Source organism: Silene latifolia, chromosome 2, assembly GCF_048544455.1.
Source record: "Silene latifolia isolate original U9 population chromosome 2, ASM4854445v1, whole genome shotgun sequence".
Classification (NCBI taxonomy): Eukaryota; Viridiplantae; Streptophyta; class Magnoliopsida; order Caryophyllales; family Caryophyllaceae; genus Silene; species Silene latifolia.
Genome location: NC_133527.1, coordinates 172,748,876 through 172,773,695, shown reverse-complemented (window position 1 = coordinate 172,773,695; position 24,820 = coordinate 172,748,876).

Genomic DNA, 24,820 nt, shown 5'->3' with positions numbered 1-24,820 from the left:
TAGAGGGGCCGTCTATAACTAGGTACCGACACGCTTGTTGACTCCCCCCACATAGGTTGGGATGACTATCTCCCCTAGCGAGCTGGCTGTTTCTCCACTGAAGCCTACTAGCGGAATAGTCTTCTTCTGTAAATCTTTCTCGCTGAATCCCATGTTTTCTATAGTTTTCAGCATGATTAAGTTGACCGAGCTTCCTGTATCTACCAAGACCTTTCTAACTGTGCAGTTGGCCATCGATAAGGTGATAATAAGTGCGTCATGACGTTCTCGCTCATCGTATATATCTCCTTCATCAAAGCTGACTGCTGGCAGGTCGCTGTGAGAAATTCTGCACGAATTGGCTGGCCTATCTCCTTTGGTCTCTGTAGCACGTCTCTTAGCTGCTGAGTATGTCATCCCGCTTAAGTCTGAGCCGCCTGTTATCACGTTTATGATTTTGGTGCATGTGGGTGGGTCTGCCGGCTTAGTGGAGCCTACCTTATCTTGCTGCTTGCCCCCACGTGGTAATAGGTGGCTCAGCTTTCCTTGTTCGTACAGGCGCTTGATCTCTCTTCGTAATGTATAACAATCCTCAGTGTTGTGCCCAATATCTCGGTGGAACTCGCACTTCTTCTTGCTGTCCTTTCTCCATGCTTGCTCTCCTACTGGTGGGTTGGGCCACCTGACTCCATCTCCCATCTCCCTGAGTGCCTTCAAGATTCCTCCGATACCCGTAGTGAATCCGTATTCGCCGAGTGGGGGAGTAGCCGATTTTCCTCTATTCTCGTGACTCCCCTCCCATATGGTCCGTATCTCTCATCCTTCTTGCTTTGGTGGTTTGCTTTCTTCCCGATTTCTCCACGGTGAGGTATTAGAGATACTAGGCGCGCTTAGTAAGTCGGCTCGGCTAAGACATCTTCCTCCAACCCGATTACAGCAACGCCTTCTCTGTCACCGCCTCGAAACTATGGCATGGATGCATGGTTAACTGCTTATATAGGTCAGAGTCGTGGTGGAGGCCTCTTCTGAAGGCTTCTACTGCTGTTGAGACATCACACTCTCGTACTGCCCCCTTCTCATTGTTGAACCTAGTATTGTATTCTCCAATGCTCTCTCCCGCCCCCGGACGATTCTCATGTACGGATCTCCCGCATGCTTCGTGGTTTTTCTGCTTTGCGAATGTTGAGTAAATGCATTCACCAATTCAAGAAATGTAGATATCGACACATTGGTGCTCACAAACCATCGAAGTGCCGGTCCTGTTAGGGTGGACCCGAATCCTTTGCACATGCAAGCCTCCTTGACTTGCCCTATAGCTGTTACCGTCATCATTTTCTGTTTATACTGGCTGATATGATCAAAGGGATCTGCTGTGTCGTCGAAGAAAGGCATATTTGGATTTGTGAATACCTTTGGCATGGCTGTGATGGATATAGTGTCCACGAAGGGTGAGTCGGCATAACTGTCTAAAGCTGCTTTCTCGAGTGGGGGTGGTAGCCCTGGGACCCTGCTCAGCATCTCCTTTAGCTCCAAGTACTGCTGATTAGTTATACTGGCTGAATCTGGGGTCCGCCTGTCAGCTGTCTGCATATTTCCTCCTGATCCGGGTTCTTGAAGGTTCTGATAGGCTCCGACAGCCAAGGGGGTTGTAGTAACGATTGTCCCCTGCTGCCAGTTCATTTGCTGGTTTGACTCGTATCCTGCTACAAGTGTCTGATCGATTGTTGCGGGGCTGCTGACGGGGAGGCCACCTGTTTGTGTCCCTATGCAGTTGGCCGGCTGCCAGCTATCTGACGTGAGGTATCCCAACCCTCGTGGGGTTATTCTTCCATCTGACGGTACTGTAGCCAAATCTAATCTTGTTATTAATTCAGCTGGTATCTGCCTGCTGCCCGATGCTCCCTGTGTCAGATCTACCAAAGGAGATCTTCCTTCACCTGTCCCACTTACTGGGGTGACAGACTGCTGCTTTAGGATATCAATCTGTGCCCAGAGCTCTCTGTCTCTCCTTCTTGCTTCAGCATCTGCTCTCCTTTGGTCTTCTCTCATATTTTCCATAACTTTTTGAAGATTTTCTTCGCTAGTGAGTAAGATTTGTGTGGGATTAGGTGGCGGAGTGAGGCCTGAACTTGCTGTTCCCTTATCTGATATGGCCTGGGCCACGACAGCAGGAGTCCTGGGGGGTAGAGAGCCTTTTGTTGTCGGTATGATTCTTGAGGTGTGTCCGGGAGCCTGCGTGGCCACTGTTGATGTTGGATTTTGGGTAGACGGTGGTGGTGGCGATGGTTGCTTGCTCCCAGACACGGCTTCAGATGCTTGCTTTTCCATTGTATATCTAGAATATCAACGATTGACGACCACAATGCCCCACGGTGGGCGCCAAACTGTTTAGGTATTTTTACCCAAGTCGATTAATTAGGATCAATGTAGTCTTTATTCGTTGGTTGGTTGTATGATCGTTCGTATGTCAATAAGTAAATAGAAAAATAAAGCGCGTAATGTAAATTGACACGTAAGATTTGGTGACGCGGAAAACCCAATGTGGGAACAATCGCGGGAGGGACGGTACCCTGCCAAGTATTGCACTATATGAATAGGAGGATGATTACAATTGTGGCACAAAGCTAATCCTGCTGGCCCTAGGCGTCAGGCCTGCAAGATCCTGGACGAACGTATATTTGAGTATAATATGTCGAGGTGTGATCTTGAATGTGGATGTGTGAATACGGGTGTTGAATGAATGCCTTCTTGATTTGCTCCTTTGGCTATTTATAGGGTAAGAACCCTAGATATATCCTACCTCGAATATGGAAAGTGAATATAATTTCCATAAGGACTCTTTCCAAATTCGGACGCCTTTCCCAATTCTCCCTGATCTCCCTAACTTCTCCCTAACTTCTCCCTAACTCCCCTTTCCTTAATCCGAGCGCCTTCTATGATGGGCTCCTGTTCTCCCTTGAGTCCGTTTCCTCTTTTTCTAACCGCGGGCTTCCTTCCTCCTTATCACTCCTTCCATAGCTTTTATTTTATTAAGTGGGCCTTCTTTGTTGTGCTATTTTTAGCCCAAACAAATATCATCATACAATCAACCTATTATCCAAATCCATCCAATTACTAAGGGGGCGTTTGGTTCAAACATTAGGTATAGAATGGAATGGATTCTAACTCCAAGGAGGTATGGAGTTAGAACCCCATACATGTTTAAAGTTGTTTGTTCAATCCGGGAATGAGAATAATAATGTGTTGGGTGGAATGGAGTTGGAACCTTGGGGAGAAAGATGGGTATGAGATTCCAAGGGGTTGGAATGGAGTTAGAATCCATCAGGTATCTAACTCCATTCCAAAATGCTCCAACCAATTCAAACATTAGAATTGTTTGAATCCATTCCAAAAGTTCCAACCAAACACCCCCTAAAAGATCTATCCTAATTTAGACAAGTAATTGAGTAACCGATCAATAAAATCAGAAACGAATTTATAAGCTGACATAATTTTAAGAAAAAAAAAGGTTGAAGAAGCGAGACTACTTGTTGCCACCAAATTAACTTCTTGGTAGTCGATATTTACTCATCTCCCTTGCACATGAACTTGCATAAATAGACATACTGTCATTAGAGAAGTTGAGATCCAATACAAGTCGCCAATAAGAAGGCATAATCAATCAAGATTCGTATGTCACAATTGTGGGTCGACAAACCCAAGGAGAAATAAATCAAGCAAAAATTGCTACGATGAATCGTCTCCCAAAAATCCCAAAAGAAATGAAAAATTATGTTTTACCTATAAATCTACGGAGAAATTAATAAAAAAAAGGCACTTACAGAATCATAGTAGAAATGACATTAAAGCTGATGCTCCTCTAGACATCCCAAAATCTGCTCCTCTTCCATTTCACACATGAGTAACAGAATCCTGTTCAACATATGAAAGTCAATTGAGAATACCACATACATTTAGAGAACCTGCATAAAATCGATCCTATATGAGTCGCGAATGAGAAGGCATAAGCAAGATTCATACATTATAATTATGGGTTGACTGTCTAATAGAACTTCTAACATCATAGTTACACTCATTCTAACGAAGTAAAAATATACCTTTACTTACACGGTTACACCCGTTCTAGCTAAGCAAAAACTTGACATTTACTAATTACATTGTTACGCCCATCAATCCATGACTGGATATTAAAAAAATTGGTTGAAGAGGCGAGACTACTTAACTGCCGACAAAAAACCATCTTAAATTGACAAACATGTCAAAATGTAAGTAACATATAGTTACCTAAAGAATGTCGCCCCTAGTTTGCACAAGTTTTGTTTTAATCAAGCAATGGAAGGCTGACTCCTGACCTTGAGAGAAGATGAAACTCGTTTCTGCAATGTAAAAATAAGAATCAAAATTGTCATGGAGCATGTGCATATCTTACCTCTTACAAATCATTTTTTTTTTTTTTTTTTTGGCAACGAGAAAGAAAGTTTCCTTACGCAGTACCTACGCATGTGCATATCTTACCTCTTACAAATCAATTTTGAAACCTTCATATCACCAGTTGTATAACCAAAACAGTAATACATAGTACACATGTGAAAAAACAAGCCCACCTCCAAAGAACTGTTAAGATGAATGTGAAAACTGGAATAAGGTTGGAAGGTTGTCAACTGCTGCAACGGTGAATACATGCATGTCTACAACAAACACATTATGCACCCAACATCATAACTACGCAAATTAGTAGAAAGCAGAGAAGATAAAAACGACCTAATATAATTATTAGAGTTATTATTATACTAATTCAAGGGAAATAAACAAAAAAAGATTCCATCCTTTTACTAAGAAATGGTACTCCATATTAATTTGTAAGCACCCAACATCATAACTAAGCAAATTAGTAAATAAACTAATCAAACTCAAACAAAATCACGTGACTTGAACAAAGTTCGCATCTTTTTGGCATTTTAAATTTGATATCAATCCAAGTAAGAAGAAAAGTACAAAAGCTCAATCCAAGTATATGTTCAATTTTCATCATCAAAATACAAACCTCTAATTTTCAGAAAAACAAACCTCTAATTACAAAGTACTAGATGAAATTGAGCTTTTCCATCCAAATTCAGTAGAGTAATTAACAAACTACTATACAAAAACAAATAATTCATGTTTGTCGTCATATAAGCATAATTATAGCGATATTGTATAACTAATTCGTGTTGAAGTAAAAACCCCTAATTTTCAGCATCAAAATACGATAATTTTACTTTACCTAATACCTCTATTCAAACCCTAATTAATTGAAAAAATTAATTAAGAAACCAAACTAGTTAAACAACAATTGAAGTAGATTGATTAAAGAAGTGGGGAGAATAAAGGAGAGACGACGATGCTGGTGGTAACGCGATGGCGATGGATACGCACGACAGCGGTGGTCACTATAGAAAAAAGCACCAAAAGAAAGATGGAGAAGGGAATGACAACACTTGTAAATAACAAAATCCAATCAAAAAACAAACACATTAACGACATACCACAATATAGATAAGAGACAACACCTGCAAATCTTTAACACCGGTAGGAGCCTTGCTCTTGCTTCTAGTGTTCACCATTTTGTATACTAACCCAAGAAATACTACCCCAAAAAGATGCTTTAAATCCTTTAGTAAATGAACCCAAGTACCTTAATAGAGCCTTAGAAATAATCTATGAGCAATAAATATTAGTAATAAGGCGAAAATCAAACAAAAAAATTAATTTCTTGCCCCCGGAATTTTAAAACCCTAGGTTTCTAAAAGTCGATTTTGAGAGATTTTGGTAGTTTTGAAGGTTTGAAAGTGGGTTATAAGTATGTAGGACTGTGTTAGGGGGAATTTTTGAGTATTTTGGGGGTGATTTGGTGGGTTTTGAGTGAGTATTGTGTGAGGGGTTTTGTCTTTGAGTGTGAGGGAGATGAAGATGTGAATGTTGAAGATGAATAAAGAATAGAAAGGGAAAGAAACATAAGAGATCCGGGTTGTGAAAATATTTTGGTTCGAAAGTAATAACAAGAGTTATATGTAAAAAAAACGTTGTTCAAAGTAATAACAAGGATTATATATAAAAAAACCGTTGTTAAAAGCAATAACAAGGGTTATATGTAAAAAAACGTTGTTAAAAGTAATAACAAGGGTTATATGTACAAAAACCGTTGTTAAAAGTAATAACAAGGGTTTAGAAAGAATAACCGTTGTTATTACTTTTCAACTATTAACAACGGTTCTAAAATAAAACCCGTTGTAATTACTAATAACAAGGGTTTTAAAGAAATAACCGTTGTTATTACTTTTCACAAAATTGCGCCAAAATAGGCAAACCTGATTAGCAATGATATTACATATAACGCGTTAATATGCGTTGTTAATGGGCTTTTAATGAGGGGTTGCTATTGCGTAAATTTGTAGTAGTGTAAGAATAAATATTTGAAAAACAAACCCGTACAATTTTACACGAGTATAAAACTAGTGCTTCAATAAAAGAAGCTAAGAAAAATGAGGCGAAGGGAGTATAAATGAAAGAGTTTGAACAAACTCATGGTATGAGTGTTTGGGGAAGACGAAGTGTAGAAAAAAGGTTAGAGGAAACATAGAAAGAATTGAGAGATTGTTGATTGACTGTAATACTGAATTGATATTATGATAACTCCTGTTTACAATAATAGGATGTATCTCCTTATATAAAAAGAGTAGGTCGGTTTATGAGGACAACTTCATTTCCTATGGAGGGTGTAAAGTACAACCCCAACTTGTCTTGAAGTTGCTTGTGTTGAGGACCGCTGAGTGCTTTGGTGAAGAGATCAACAGGTTGTTGTTTGGTAGGTATGTAAGATATTGATACCAGACCTTCTATTAATTTTTCTCTTACAAAATGACAATCCAAGTCAATATGCTTGGTTCTTTCGTGGAATACTGGTTTTTTAGCAATGTGAATAGCTGCTTGGCTAATACATTTGACAGGAATGACTCGTACATTTGGCACCTCTGTAGATACCTCGTTTCTGCACCTCCCGCCAAACACCCAGTGATGATTGGGCCGCATGTTTAGCATATGTCGCGATTTTATGACGTTTCGTAAATCGGTTAATAAACGGCAACTCATACACTTGTGTCTACCTCATGGTTATCATCTAGGTATCACTACGGTCGTTTGACAGTAATTAGAGTACATTTGAAGTCCGAGTCAAAAACCGTCTTCATTTCCTAAAACCATCAAATCCCGAGTCAAAGCAATGTGCTTGTCTACCTAAGGTTAGGATGTCATAAAATGTTATGGGTATATCTCATTTTGAGTCACATGTCACTTCTTTGGGCTAAACTTAAAGTTTACATTACAAAATGTGTATTTCATTTAGCTAAAATGATAACCCGACCTTTAGCCCCGTTTTACAAGGTGATAACGACTTTGTTTGGGTCAGGCCTATTTCACAGAAATTTCTAGATCTTTCTCTTAGCTTTCCAACGCCACCGAAATCACCTTATTCCGAGTCTTGTAGACAAAGTTATGCCTAAAATACGACAGGCTGTCAAACGCGCTTTCTTGCGCTAGAGGAGACCGCTGGGGAAAGGACGCAGCAAGTGCTGCGCCTCTTCCAAGGGACGCATCACCTGTTGCGCCTTTTCTCCAGGCTTTCTTTTTGTCCAAGTTTCCGTGTTTAACCTAAGTCGGTTGTTTCCGGATCTTTCTCTCCTTTCCTAAACCCTAATTCCGTGATTAGTATAAATAGGGACCTTCGTCCCTCATATTTCTGACGCGAGTGTCCGCCCTTCTCTTCTCCCTTTGCATTCTAGACCACGCTCTTGCTTTTTGGCGTCTACGTGCTTGAACTTTCGACCACGTAAGCTCGGATCTTTCTGAGTACCAGCCTCGTTTGCATGACCGACCAATTTGACCAACTCCACATCAATCAATTTTAATCAATCTTGTTCGTTTTCCTCTAAGAGGGCACTTTCGTCGTACATTCGAGTCGAGCATCACTAAACGTTAACTTAGTCAATCTCGTTTCGTCAAACATGTAAGTCTGAGGGTGTAAATCCTATATTTTATTATTGTTCTTTATTTTTGTAATCACTATTGTAAGATTTACGTCGAAAACACACTTAAAACCGATTTATAAAACCTTATTTCAAACCCTCTTTACGGATTATCAGGAGACAAACGTCGAGAAAGGACGCAGCACCTGCTGCGCCTCTTCGAAGAGACTGCCGCAGTTCCTGCTTCCTTTCTTCTTCCTTCGTCTTTTGCTCATCTGATTGTTTTTGTTTTGTCTTTCAATTGTTCATGTTTCTTTAATACAATAATTTGAGTATGACAATTTTAACATGAAAATCATTAATATTTCATTCATCTTTCAATTCCGACTTAAATTCCTGATAATTCATATTTGCGGGTTTTCATCATTGAAATCAATTCGGGTTTTTAGAGGTTCGATTCATCAATATTGAGTCTCTGGAATTCATCTTTAATATATTTGCATCTGTTATTTATCGTCACCATCATTAGTTCGTCATTAATAACCTAATTAACCTATTTAATTCATTATTAACCTTTTAATCTTGTAATTAATTTGTTTTAATTAATTTTATCCATGTTTTACTGTTTTTATGACTCAATCATTTGTAAATAATATGTTAAACAACTTCTATCCGAGTCATATATTATTAATCGAGCATTTAAATCAACAACGAATGTTAACAATTTGCAATTCCGGCTTCACAGCCAGAACTAAACTCAGGAACAGACGCAGCGTCTGCTGCGCCTCTTCCAAAGGACGCAGCTCTGCTGCGCCTGTTCCGGGTTAAGTTCTGTCTCTGAACTCCCGTTTCTGCTTTGACCTAGTTTATTAATTACGTATTAATTTACTATTAATCGTATTATCACCTAATAACCTGTTCGTTAATTTATTTATTCTCTCTTCTAAAAATATCCGTTTTAAATGTATTTTCGACGTAAATCAATTAACCCATTGTAATTATTGTAATTTTCTTTATCATATTCCTTTATTGTATTTTTTATTATTGCTTGTATGTCTTTCACATGTAATTAACATTAAATCCCTACTTTGACCCAAATGTATGCTAAACTACGTGTTTACCTACTTGGTATTAATTCACATGTTAGGATTAATCTAATGGATGTTGCATTGCATGCATATAACCTTCAACATATCGAGTATAGACAACTTCCCTAATCATTAGTAGAGGCCGCTATCGAGGCGGGCGGGATTAGGTGTTCGATCAAAAGAGCTTCCTAATACGTACCCTCACCCCTTACTCCAGATCTCTGTGAACATCCGTGTTCATTGGCATCCACGAGAGTCATTCTAGACATAGAATGCTAAGGGTAACGAGTTATTGGTGTTCATGTCACTACTTTGTGTCTTGACATGACACGAGGTATTCGGACGGTTTCCAATTTTCCACAATAAATTGGTGGCGACTCCACAAATGCAAAAGCTTGCTCGCTTTTCACTCCCGAGCGACCCCCGTGGGCCCGCGTCCACAACCTCTAACTCTTGCAATAACCTGCTTAACCAAGCTAGTTCGGCTGTCAACCTTCTTAAGGATCTATATTCTGCTGAAGATAAGGAAACTATTTGTTGCTTTTTATATTTTCTGGAAAGAAGACTGCCACCCATGAAAACAATATAACCACTAACAGACCTTTAAGTTTGTGGACAAGCAGCCCACTCTGCATCACAAAAACCTTCGAGATGAAAAGATGGTTTATTGTTGAGTAAAATACCCTGAAAAATGTCCCCGAAAAGGTATTTGAGGACACGAATGGTTGCATTCGTGTGATGCTCTCTTGGGAATGCCATGAATTGGCTAAGTAACTGGACTGCAAATTTTATATATGGTCTGGTATGAGTCAGGAAGTTTAATTTATTACCCAGCTTTCTGTAATCACTAGGATTATTTAACAGATTCCCTGAGTCCATGTCCAATTTAATAGAATAATACAATGGACTAGTGATAGTACTGCAGTCAGTGCAGTTGAACTCTGTCAATAGTTCCTTGGTGAATTTCTTTTGTGAAATGGCCATGCCATTAATGGTGGAGATAAATTCCATTCCTAAGAAGTAATTAAAATGTACCAGATCCTTGATTTTGAAAGTATCATCTAGGAATATTTTTAAATCGTGAATTTCTTCAGTATTAACACCCACCAGTAGAATATCATCTACATAAACTGCTAGGAAGACCACCGTGCCATTTGTTTTCTTGTGAAACAATGAATAATCATTGAGTGACTGCCTGTAACCTCTGGATCTAAGAGCTTGAGTAAGTTTAGCATTCCACTGCCTAGATGCTTGTTTCAAACTATACAAGGATTTCTGAAGCTTGTATACAACATTTTTATCAAAGACAGTCAGTCCAGGAGGAATGGACATATAAACCTCCTCATTAGTTCACCAGAGGAAGGCATTATTGACATCTAGCTGAGTTAATTGCCAATTCTTCTTTACTGCAACTGCAACTAGGCTCTTGATTGTTGTCATCTTAACAACTGGTGGGAATGTTTCTGTATAGTTTATCCCTTTTTTTGTGTATAACCCTTAACAACTAGCCTGGCCGTGTATCTCTTTATGAATCCATCTAAGTTGTGCTTCATCTTGAAAACCCACTTGCAGGATATTGCTTTCTTTCCTTGGGGTAAAGGAACAATTGACCAGGTGTTATTAGCATTTAAAGTCTCGAACTCTACTGCAATAGCTTCTTGTCATTCAGGAAATGATGAGGCCTCCTGATAAGTCTTTGGCTCTTGGACATGATAGAATTACTGTCAGCAACACTAGAAGAAACATACAAGCAAGTGCTAGATGCAACAGTACAAATACTGACAAATACTCTCACAGGCAGACGTAAGAGTGTGAGGGCAATAAGCAGCATTATAAGATTTATTCTTGTTTGAACAAACATAGTGTTGTAAATAATATGGTGGTCTAGAAGACCTTGAGGACTGCCTTATTGGAGAAGAAGCAACATTATTAGGGATATTTGAATTACTGTTTCTAATATTTCTTGTGTCTGGTATATCAATATTATTAGAACCAATAGATGTATTTATGTCTGTTGTATTATTAGGTACTTGATCAAATATACTCGCATCATCATTAATAGCAACATGAATGAAATGAGAGGAACTGTCTTTTATATATGAAAACATTGTCTCCTGAAAAATAACATCTCTAGAGTTAAGAATGGAATAATTGTCAAGACTAAGCAACTTGTAAGCCTTTTTACCAAAATATTAGCCAATAAATACACAAGGTATGGCTCTTGATTTGAGTTTTGAACTTATCTCTTCCTGGCTTTGATATAGAAGTATAGACCAAACAACCAAAAGACCTCAGATGAGATAAATCAGGAATTTTGCCAAATAAGATTTGATAAGAGGACCAATTTTGTAAAAATTTAGATGACATTCTGTTAATGATATAAGTAGCAGTCAATATGCAATATCCCCAATATTTAGTAGGGAGATTAGACTGAAATTTCAAAGCCCTGGCAGTTTCTAAAAGATGTTTATGTTTGCATTCAACAACCCTATTCCGCTGAGGAGTATGAAAGCAGGATGTTTGATGTTGTATACCATTGTTAGAAAGAAAAGATGCATTAATATCACTGGTACCAAGTTCAAATGCATTGTTTGACCTGATTATCTTGATTTTCTTGTCAAACTATATAGCTACCATTTGTATAAAGGTTTTAAGAAAACAAAAAAGCATTACTCTTGCAAGACAACAAGTGAGTCTATGTGCATCTTGTAAAATCATCAACAATAGTTTAGAAATACTTATAACCATTATAAGTGGGTGTGTGATAAGGTCCCCACAGATCAACATGTAGTAACTCAAAAGGATGCATAGATACAGATGAACTAACAGGAAAAGACAGTCTATGTTGTCGTGCTTTAGCACATATTGGACAAGATACAATATCAGCTTCATTATCAACAGTACAAACTTGTAACTATTTCATCTTGGATAAAGGAACATGCCATAATCTATTATGCCAAGCAGTACAGGAATCTTTTGAAACAATAGAAGTAACACTTTTATTACAAACTTCATCTCCTAAAGATATGCCATCACTGTCAACATGCCAACCTAACTGTGAACTCAGCAAATATAGATCATTGAAGTTAGTATCAAGGATCAAGGGTTTCTTAGAACAAGCCTGCAAATAGCAATTTTAGGTGTAAAACTTAATACTGATTTTAAATGTTTGTTTATAGTTTTCTAATTGATAAAAGATTAAACCTAAGATATGGCACACATAACACATTAAACAAAGATAAAGTGGGAGATAAAGGCACATTCCCTACGGTAGTTATTCTAACAACATCACCATTAGGTAAAGACACACAATATGGCTTATCTAAACTTTTAAAATCAGAAAACAAAGCTTTGTTGGAACAGAAATGGTCACTTGCACATGTGTCCAATATCCAAGTGTTAAAGAAATAGTCTGAAGTGAAATTGGAATTAAAATTATGGCTTAAAGAACTGGTACCTGCAAAATTAGCAGAAGAAGCACTAGCAATAGTATCCTGCGACTGAACCAGATGTTCAGAGTGCACATTCTCTGACCCAGAAAAACCAGCTTCCTAAGTATGAGATCCTGAAGCACTTCCTTGATCATTGTGAAACACATTCCCAGCAAAGCAACTATTCTTATTCAGCAAATGATAACACTTATGCACTATATGGCCATATTTCTTGCAATAGTTGCAAAAAGGAAGTTGCTTGTCTTGGTGTTGCTGAACTTGTTTTGTCTGGTTATTGGTAAAACTCTAATTCTGATTATGAATTGGATTCTTGCCTTTGTAGTTAGCATTGTACCCATTTCCATTATTGTAACCCATATTATTCTGGTAAACATTACTCCCATTCTTGTTATAACCTTGAAAATTCTTGTTACCAATTTGTAACCATTATCCAAGAAGTATTAACATAGTTGAAACCACCATTGTTCCAAGAATCGTTACCACTATTGCTCTTGGATGCATATTCTTGGCCAACATTGCTGCAGAATCAGATTGAAAGCTAGAAGTGCTGTTGATTTCTCTCTGCCTCTCTTCTTGGAGCAAGATGTTATAAACCACTGCAAGCTTAGGCAGGGAATTCTGCATCAAAACAGTCCCTCTGATGACTGTATAGGAATCATTTAATCCCATCAGAAACTGTACAGCTCTCCGGTACTCTTGAAATTGCAACTGCTTTTCTTTTGCTCCACAATTACAATTTGCACGAACACTTGGGATTCATACCCATACTCGCAAAGTCATCCCAAATTGCCTTGACTCTTGTGAAATATGTCGAAATACTGTCATTTCCCTGAGAGAAATCAATCTACTTCTTTAGTATGTTGTAGAGTTGAGCACCATGAGTTTGCCCAAATCTTTCTTCAAGCGCCTCCCACGCAATCTCTACTATACCACTATACAAAATAGACTTTGCAATATCTGGTGACATAGAATTAAGAATCCAAGAAAAGACTATGTCATTGCATTTTTTTCATTTGCTTGTTGTAGAAGAAGCTGATGAAGGTTGTGGAATGCTACCATCAATAAAGCCCAGATTGTTCTTGGCAGAAAAGGCGATTAACATGGATGTTTTCCAGCCGCCATAACTAGTACCTTCGAATGATGTTGCTACAAGCTTAACCCCAATAAGATCAGTATTGTGAATGTAGTGTGGATCTTCAACATTGACATTGTTGATTGTATTGCCTAAACTTTCTGAACCATACATGTTTGTTTATGTATGATTCTTTAAAAAAAAACTTGATTAAACCAACTTTTGAGTAGCGGAAGCGATTTGTGAAAGAAAACAAAGACAAAAACAAGAAAAATAAACCCTAAAAGAATAACAAAAATAGGATCAAAAGGATCCCACTCTAATACCATGAAAGAGTTTGAACAAACTCCTGGTATGAGTGTTTGGAGAAGACGAAGTGTAGAGAAAAGGTTGGAGGAAACAGAAAAAGACTTGAGAGACTGTTGATTAGATGTAATACTGAATTGATATTATGATAATTTGTGTTTACAACAATAAGATGTAGCTCCTTATATAAGAAGAGTAGGTCGGTTTATGAGGACAACTTCCCTTTCCTAATATGAGTCAAACTACCTAACTAACTTATCAACAATCTCTAACTAACTTATGACAAAATATTTAACAACCTATATTCTAACAATAAATCACAAAATCTCACTTTACACAGGTCAAATATGTGACAACTTATATAATAAGACAAACAACAAGTAGGATGATGGGAGATTACTATTGATAGAGATCGAGTAGGGAAGAATATGAGAGTTTATTGCTTGATTCAATTGTGTTTCTATACACTGATTGTGGACACGGGGGGCCGATGGGGTGCTTGGGAAACAAGTGTTTGCATTTGTGGAGTCGCCACCAATTTATTGTGGAAAATTGGAAACCGTTCGAATATTTCGCGCCATGTCAAGACACAAAGTAATGACATAGACACTAAGAACTCGTTACTCTTAGCCTTCTATGTCTAGAATGACTCTCGTGGATTCCAATGAACACGGATGTTCACAGATATCTGGAGTAAGGGGTGAGGGTACGTATTAGGAAGCTCTTTTGATCGAACACCTAATCCCGCCCGCTATAGCAGCCTCTACTAATGATTAGGAAAGTCATTTGTACTTGATATGTTGTCGCTTATATGCATGCAATGCAACAAACAATGTTATGATCCTAGCATGTGAGAATTAACTAAGTCGGTGAACATATAGTTAGCAAACAATTAGGTCGAAATAGGGTTTAAGATTAATTACATGTAAAAAAAAAGCAAATTAACGATACAAAATAATAAGGTACAATAAATAAATAAATTACAATAATTACAACGGTTTAATGATTTACATCAAAAATATATTTAAGACGGATAATTTGAGAAAATAAAGGAAAATAATTAGGTTAGAAAATACAGACAGATTAAGAGTGATATTAGGGTTAATTGTCGATTAATACGTAAACTAACGAATTAGGTCAAAGAAATAACGGGAGTTCAGAGACAGAGCTCAATCCGGAACAGGTGCAGCAATGTTGCGTCTCTTGGAAGAGGTGCAGTGGTCACTGCGTCTGTTCCTGAGGTGAGTTCTGGCTGTGAAGTCAGAACTGCGTGTTGTTAATGTTCGTTGTTGTTTTTAAAGATTGATTATTGATATTTGACTCGGATGAAGGTGATTTAGCAGGTTATTTACATGTGAATTGGTCATATAAGCGGTAAAAACGAATTAAAACGGATTAAGACCAATTATGAGCGAATTATAACTAATTAGGTTAAATTAATACAAATTAATTAGATTTGTTTAGGTTAAACTATTAAGAAAGAACAGATGAAAATATATACAAAAGTCGAATTCCAGAGATTTGATATGAATAAATCGAATCTCCAAAATTCGGGTTGATTTTAATAACGAAAACCCGCAAATATTGATTATAAGGGATTTAAGTCGGGATTTAAAGGTGATAAGTTATACACGTTATGATTATAATTATTATATACGAATGAAAGAAAAGAAAATAAGAAAGAAAAACGAAAGAAAACGAATTAACAGAAAGGCGAGGAAGAAGAAGAAAAGCAGGAACTGCGGCAGCCTTAGGAAGAGGCGCAGTAGTTGCTGCGTTTCTTCTCGACGTTGACCGACAATTAATCCGCAAAAACAGTTTAAAAGAGAGGGTTTTAGAAATCATTTTTAAGCATATTTTTGACGTAAATCTTACATTAATTGATACAATAGTAAAATAAAATAATGAAACATGGGATTTACACCCTCAGACTTACATGTTTGACGAAACGAGATTAACTAAGTTAACGATTAGTGATTGCTTGACTCGAATATATGATGAAAGTGCCCTCGTTAGAGGATTTAAATTAAATTGATTGATTAATTGTGTGAAGTTGGTCAAATTGGTCGGTCATGCAATGAGACTGGTACTCAGAAGGATCCGAGCTTACGTGGTCAATTGATCAAGCATGTAGACGTCAATAAGCTTAGAGCATGGTCTTTGAATGCAAAGGGAAAAGAGAACGGCGGACACTCGCATGAAGAATAGGAGGAACGAAGGTCCCTATTTATACTAATCACACAGAGAAATTATGGTATGACTGAAACTTTGGAAACAAATCTCGAAAAGATCTGAAAATATGCAGAAAAGAGCTGGGGAAGAGGCGCAGCAACCATTGCGACTCTTGGAAGAGGCGCAGCACATGCTGCGTCCTTTCCCTAGAGGTTTCCTCCTGAGGAAGAAAGATTTCCGCGTTTCTGTTATGGAATTACGGTAGATCTTGACTTCCTTATTCTTTAAAATAAAATTTCGGGATATATTTTACCAAAATATGAAAAGATTAAGATTATGGAATAGAAATATCCGGGATATTCCAGAACATTCTGACTCGGCATTTTTAACGGTTTATTAGAAAATGAAGTGGTTTTTGACCCGGACTCCAAATGAACTCTAATTACTATCACCGTAATGGCGCTTAGATGACAACCAAGGGATAAACACAAGTATTTGAGCTATCACTTGACGATAAACTTACGAACTGTCATAAATCGTTCCGTGTACCAAACATGCGGCCCAATCATCACCGGGTGGCTTGCGGGAGGTGCAGAAATGAGGTACTACAGAGCCCCCACTTTCACTGAGGCTTAGACAAGGCAAAAGTCTAAGTATAGCCATCAAGTCAATCGAAGATTACAACCTGACGACTATGGCGACGCGAGGCGGCTCAAGGGATTTGAACCAAGGACCTGTCGTCGGGAACATTTTAGAGTATGTCGACTACGTAAGGAAGCTCGCCAGCCATAAGAAGAAACCATACTTGAGATACCCCTGGGTGAAGCAAGACTGAAGACGCTTCGACAAAAACTCTTTGATCTGAAGATAACTTGATGTCTGAAGGCAGGAGGGTCACAGGAAGGAACGTTGAGAACAACAGGACGTCGGTAGAAATTGCTGGGGAAGATTTGCTCGCATTGATCTCAGGCGAACTCCGTCTATCGAGAAGTACAATCAGCTGTCATGAACTCTCTCTGGGAAAAAATAATAGGGTATTGATGAAAGGCGTGTCAAAACACCGTTAAAAGTCCACTCGTTGTTGCAAGCAAAGTCTTGATGAAATATCTTTGATGGGTTTGATAAAGTACTGCGACGATTCATAGTCTGCTCGAAGATAAAATACTGCGACAACTCACAGTCTACTCGAAGATAAAGTACTGCGACAGTTCACAATATGCTCGAAGTACGGGTCCTGACGAAGAATAAACGTCAAATGAAACAAATGTATGATATATGGTGTTGGAGAAGAGGCGCACCAAAGATGGCCCCACAAATAACGAATTTATAACAAACTTTTGAAAATTGAGCTGGAGGGAAACTGGGGAAGAGGCGCAGCAAGAGCTGCGAATCTTGGAAGAGGCCCAGCACCTGCTGCGTCCTTTCCTGAATTCATCCATGTCTGAGTATAAACTCGATAGAAGTCGTGTTTTCTCACAATAACAAAACACAAATTCTCTCTAAACTCTCTCAAATTCCAACGATATTCCGCCAAAATTTGATCAAAACCTTCCATTAATCATGACTAATAGAGGTATGTGTCTAATTCATGCTTTAATATCCGTATTTTGCTTGATTTTGATCGAAAAAATTAGGGTTTTTTAACCCAATTACTTCGAAAATTTGGGGCTTTCCCCTAAAATAGACTTGTCTTGTGAAATCGACATTAGAAATGGATAATTGGCAATGTTAGGGACATAACCATGTATTCTTTTTGAATTTTCATCGAGTATTGAGCATTTGAGTGAAATTGAGACGGTTTCTCAGCTGTTTTGAAAATTGCTTCGAAAATGGCCTTAGGGTAGCCCATTTTTGATGAAATTTGGTTTTTGGAATCCTTGTGCAATGGTTAAACTTACTACCATTTTGGATTGTTGATTTGTGACGGCTTCTTCAGGACACTTTTCTAGGGTATAATCACCATTATAGCGAAATACTGCCGAAATTTCGACTCAAACCCATGACTAGGCTCGAATTTAGACTTGAATTGACCCATTTTATCACATGAGTGATCGGGTTTTGAAAAAAAATGGCCAAAGATAGCGAGAAAAGGCCATTTTCGGAGCTTGAAAGGCTTGAAATCACCTTCACTGAGGCTCGTCGTCATTTGACGCGGCCTAATTTACTCTAATTTTGCAGGTGACATGGCTTCTATATTGGGGAGGGAGCCCATGGACGTGGACACCGACTTCGACCCTTCTCTCGCTTTTGAGGAGGTGTTCGAGGAGGTCGTTGAGGAGGAGGTCCCGAGGCGGGCCAACGTCGGACGAGATGGTCGCCAGCTAGCAGGGGCACCTGAGTGGGCTGAGAAATGGGATGGTCGTCATCTCATTTGGGCAGCGGAGAGCCACCTGTTTTACAGGACGGCGAGGAGTTTGGTTAGCTTCAAACTTGTTATTTCGTTAATAATTCCCTCCTTCATGCACCTGTAGTTTCATTTCCCATTCGCTTTGTGCTAAAGATAGCATTTTCTTGAATCAATGCAGGAGGCCGGGAACTTGAGGTCCTTCTCCGGTTACACGACGATGATGGAGGCCTACAGAGCTTTGACGGAGGAGGAGAGGGCCATCATCGAGCTAGGAGCCTTCAGAGCCTTGGTCGGAGCGTGGAGGGCGATCAAGAAAAGGAAGCTTTGGGCTAACCTTTGCCTAATTTGAGCCTTCCTTGATCGGTACTGGGACACGACCTCGACCTTTCACATGCCTTTTGGGGAGGTCGGGGTCACGTTGGAGGACTACGACATAATTTCTAGTCTGCCGTGTGGAGAGGAGGCTGTGGTGTGGCCGTTGACGGCCATGAGGGTGGACTCGGCTGAGGCCAGGAGGCTGATCGGCTGGAACCTGGCAGAGAGTGTTGCCGCGGTTCCCGGGTTAGTGCCGAGTACTTACGTCAGGGACTACTTTGTGGGTAAGACCCCGGCGTTGGTGACGATGGATGGGAGGAAGATGGCACCTCCCGCTTGCACTGCGGAGCAGAGGGTGAAAGATCATAGATCCATATTAGACTCTCTAATAAAAATTAAATTATCTTATAATTTATCATTTTGGTGATCTATGTAACATGCAAGCAAATATAAAAGCATAAAAATGAAAGTTAAGGAAAAACAATTTCCTTACATAGATTATTATGGTAATATGGGCACAATCAAGATCTCCTACCTTGATTGTTCTTGAGCTTAAAACAAAAGGATGATCCTACTAGAAAAACCTTCAAAAAGAAAGCCTCCTTCAAGTAGCACCCAAGAACTACACCCACAAATTATCTTACAAATACTAACTAGATATTTGTAAAATAAACCCTTGATAATATGTAAATAATACTAAAAATCTTAGTTATTATTTTTAGTTTACTAACAACTTAGTAAAAATTATGTATAATTATTTTTAGAGAGATAGACCAAATTGTTGTTCACATGCAAAAGTGAAGTGAGCAAGCATGCAAAAATGAACAAAAATTGGTCTATAAGGAGGGGGGAAAACCGGTGGAGTGGGTGGAGTATAGGAATGGACTTGTTGCAATTTTTGTCCAATCTTTTATGACAAAAGATAACTTTTGGAAGAATATAAAGTAAGGTGAAATGATTATGTTCCTAATCATCCACAACACTCTATTTTAGACGGTCCAATTGCCCATTTACGGGTCCATATCGGTTCTTATATTTGTCGCACAAATACGTGTAATTTTATTTTAAACATCGTTTCATGTTTAAATACTTCCATAATTAATTCGTTCAAATCACTCTGTAAATATACGTGTACCGCTACACATATTATTTACGTACTAATATTAATCACATTAATCAATTTTAGTGAATTAACAATTAATTAACTAAAACCCGTCTCCTAAAATTTATTATTTAATTATCGCATAATTAAATAATAACTGCCGTGCCTCAAGTTCGCAACTCGAAATCTCTCTAAAAATAATCGACTAACCTTTTAGTCTATAAATCAAGGGACTAAATAAATTGTATTTCATACAATTAATTAGTTGTCAATTGGGGTTCGTTCCTTTAGGTGTGACCGAAAGGGGTCAGTTGATCACCGCCGTCTCACGACAATAACGTCAAAATCTAGTCAGCCAACCGTTATCGATTTACGTTAATCAACTAACGAGGATCAAATAATTAAATATCTGATGATATTCCTTTAATGAGATTTATTATGTAAACGCACTATTGTGGAGGACACTAACTCCAACAATCTCCCACTTGTCCGACACAAGGTGTGCGCTACCAATTCTCTTGTCCGTTTTAATCTCTCACTCAATGCAAGGTGTCTTTCAGGTCGCACTTGCACATGAACATATCGCGAGTGGTTTTCTCGATCAGGAGTGTGACTACCTGACCGGAAAGATCTCTCACAGATTATTTCCGAGCGTGGCCACGCATTTGTAGTCATTAACTCCTCGAGTGGCCTTGAGATATAGTTTACCCAACGTGGGTGGACAATTCCTGTATGCCCTATCTATCCTATTGCACAATACAGATCACCATGACCTAGTAAATGCCCTTTTGGCCTCCTTTCACGGCACGACCTAGGACAAAAACCAAAGTCACTCGAAAACTGCACTTCCTCAGATAATAGTCTCTAGTCAAAAGAATCGACTCATTAGAACATCTTAGAGATCCCCGCCACGACCAGGCATCTATAATAGAACTTAGGGACTCTCTAAATGGTCACTGTCTGGCAAAGTGTCACACACTCTATCTATGTAATCGACTAGTCATCATGTATGACCTCATGGTGTTGAACAACCATCAATCGACTTACAATCTAGTCACTCCGAGACGTCACCTCATTAAGTGACTAGGGACAAAATACAATGTTCATCTTATTCACTTGAATATTGTTCAACATTGTCTCCACAACTTTTTCAGATAAACAAGGTATTTAAAAAAAATTAGTCACACTAAACAAAAGATTCATAAAAGAATGAATGCGAAAACAATGAATGTCATTATCATATATATAATAAAAGATACACTATCCAATTATTATATATCCATAATCTAAAGAAAATCTGGTACTCGTCTCAATCCCATAGCGACGACATGACCATCATGCTTAGCCTTTGATAAAGGCTTGGTTAAAGGATCAGCAATATTATCATCTGTCCCAACCTTACAAATGTCAATTTCCTTCCTTTCCACATAATCTCTAATTACATGGTATTTCCTTTCAATGTGTCTAGATTTGTTACTAGACTTAGGCTCTTTGGCTTGAAAAATAGCTCCACTGTTATCACAATAGAGTGATAGGATCTTTGGCGGAATGGACTACTCCTAGTCCCTCCATGAATTGCCTAATCCAAACAGCTTTCTTTGCAGTCTCAGACGCTGCAAGGTACTCAGCCTCTGTTGTAGAATCCGCAGTAACGCTTTGCTTGAAGCTCTTCCAGCAAACAGCTCCTCCATTTAGCATAAACACATAGCCGGATTGGGATTTCATGTCATCCCGATCGGTTTGGAAACTTGCGTCCGTGTAACCTCTTACACGCAACTCAGTTTCTCCTCCAAACACTAAGAACAAATCCTTAGTCCTTCTCAAATACTTAAGGATGTTCTTTACGGCTATCCAGTGACTCTCACCAGGCTTGGCTTGATAACGACTTGTCATACTCAAGGCATACGCAACGTCGGGACGAGTGCAAATCATAGCATACATGATAGACCCAACAACGGAAGCATAAGGGACGGTCTTCATGTGTTCAATTTCCATAGGGGTGGAGGGAGACCGTGACTTGCTCAAAGTAATCCCTTGGCCCATAGGTAGAAATCCTCTCTTGGAGTCTTTCATATTGAACCGGTCAAGAACTTTGTCAATATAAGCTTCTTAACTCAATGCTAATATCCTCTTGGACCTATCCCTATAGATCCGGATACCCAAGATTCGTTGTGCCTCTCCCAAGTCCTTCATTTGGAAGTGTTTCCCTAGCCACTCCTTAACGGAAGTGAGCGATGGAATATCATTCCCGATGAGCAATATGTCATCCACATATAGGACAAGGAATGCAACCTTACTCCCACTAAACTTCATGTATAAACACAGTTCTTCCACACTTCTAGTGAAACCGTATTGTTTAATAACATGATCAAAGCGATGGTTCCAACTCCTAGATGCTTGCTTAAGACCATAGATGGACCTTTTAAGCTTACACACCTTCTCAGGGTTAGATGTATCCACAAAACCTTCAGGTTGTATCATGTACACCTCTTCTTCTAGAATCACATTCAAGAAGGCGATTTTGACATCCATTTGCCAAATCTCATAATCATGAAATGCGGCAACTGCTAAGATTATCCTAATGGACCGAAGCATAGCGACTGGAGCGAAGGTTTCGTCATAGTGTAAACTATGAACTTGGGTGAAACCTTTTGCCACCAATCTAGCTTTGTAAACATCTACATGTTTATCCACGCCGAGCTTAATTTTATATATCCATTTACACTGAAGGGGTCGCACTCCCTCAGGTAAATCCACCAAGTCCCATACTTGGTTCTCGTACATGGAATCCATTTCGGACCGCATGGCTTCTAGCCAAAGCGAGGAGTCGGGACTAGACATGGCCGATTTGTAGGTAGTGGGTTCATCACTTTCCAAAAGTAACAAAACACCATCCTCTTCGATGTTACCAAGGTAGCGGTCAGGTGGATTAGAAATCCTACTTGACTTTCTAGGAACAATTACCGTATCAGAGGAAGAGGGAATGCTATCCTCCACATTCTCCTCTACCTCATTCTCGGTTTGTGGCTCTCGAACTTCTTCAAGTTCAAATTTTCTCCCACTCTGTCTCCTAGAAATAAACTCATTTTCTAGGAAGACAGCATCACGAGCCACAAACACTTTGTTCTCGTGTTTATTGTAGAAGTAATAGCCACGTGTTTCCCTTGGATATCCTACAAAAAGACATTTGTCAGACCTGGGTGCAAGCTTATTATCAGACTTAATCTTGACGTACGCCTCACAACCCCAAATACGCATGAATGACAAATGAGGGACTTTCCCTGTCCATATCTCATATGGAGTCTTATCGGCCGCTTTAGTCGGGCTTCAATTTAGTAAAAATATTGCAGACAAGAGGGCGAAACCCCAAAATGAACTAGGAAGCTCATTTAGACTCATCATAGACCGAACCATATCTAGTAAAGTTCGGTTTCTCCTTTCGGCCACACCATTTAATTGTGGTGTGCCAGGAGGAGTCCATTTGATACTATACCACAATCTTTTAGGTGTGAATCAAATTCAGAATTTAGATATTCACCACCACGATCGGACCGTAGGGTCTTAATCTTTTTATCCAATTGGTTCTCTACTTCATTTTGAAACTCTTTGAACTTGTCAAAAGCTTCACTCTTGTTCTTCATTAAGTAGACATACCCATATCTACTTAAGTCATCAGTAAAAGTAATGAAGTAGTGAAAACCTCCTCTAGCGGTGATGTTTAATGGTCCACACACATCCGTATGTATGCGAGCCAAAACCTCACTAGCTCGTGTCCCTTTTCCCACAAAAGGTGCACGAGTCATCTTGCCTTAAAGGCAAGACTCGCATGTACCATAAGATTCGAAACCAAATGGTTTGAGCACTTTTGATGAAGCAAGTCTCTTAATACGTCTTTCGTTTATGTGGCCTAAACGACAATGGCAAAGGTAGGATTCGTTTGGATCACCCATTTTGAGCTTTTTAGTTTCCATATGATAAACGTCATTAACATCATTTAAAACATAAATGCCTCCAATTGAAATGGTCTTGCCATAAACCACATCATTTAAAGAAAAAGTACAACACTTGTCCTTAATCATAAAACAAAAGCCTTCCACGTCTAACGCGGAAATGGAGATGATGTTCTTGGTTAAACTTGGTACAAAATAACACTTATTTAAATACAACTCTAGACCACTAGCTAAAGTGAGCACATAGGTCCCCACGGAAACGGCGGCTACTCTAGCTCCATTTCCCATGCGGAGATCCACATCACCTTTTGCTAGTGCTCGCACGTCCCTTAAACCCTGCAAATGATTACAAAGGTGAGAGCCACATCCGGTATCAAGTACCCAAGTGGAAGTGTAAGCATAATTAACGTCTATCACATAGAGAGAGGAAATCATACCAATAGGCGTCACACGCCCTTCCTTGAGATCCTCCAAGTATTTGGGACAACTCCTCCTATAATGCCCCTTCCCATTACAATGGAAACATTCGGCCTCGGAGAGTTTGACACTTTTTGCCTTGGGATTGCCATTCACAACGGCCCTCCCCTTTCCCTTGTCATGTTTCTTTGACGATTTCTTGAATTGGGACTTTTCCTTCCCTTTTCCTTTCTTAACTCCAATGGGACATGTTCTTTAACTTCATGGTTAAAACATCCCCTTTGTCCCTCCCACTAGCTTCCATATCCCTCTCCGCTTAGGTGAGGAGTGCATGAACTTCATGATAACTCTTATTCATGCCATTCATGTTGTAGTTCACCCTAAAGTGGGCAAACTTGGTGGGAAGTGAGTGGAGGATACGATCCACCACAAGAGTCTTAGGAATGTTACAACCTAGACGCTCTAGGATGTCGACATATTCGACTATTTTGAGCACATGGGGACCAACCTTCTGGCCCCTCTCAAGCTTAGCTTCAAAGAAGCGTGCCGCCGCATCGTATTGACGGATTTTAGGTGTTTGTGAAAACATAGTAATCATACGAGTGAATATCTCGTACGCC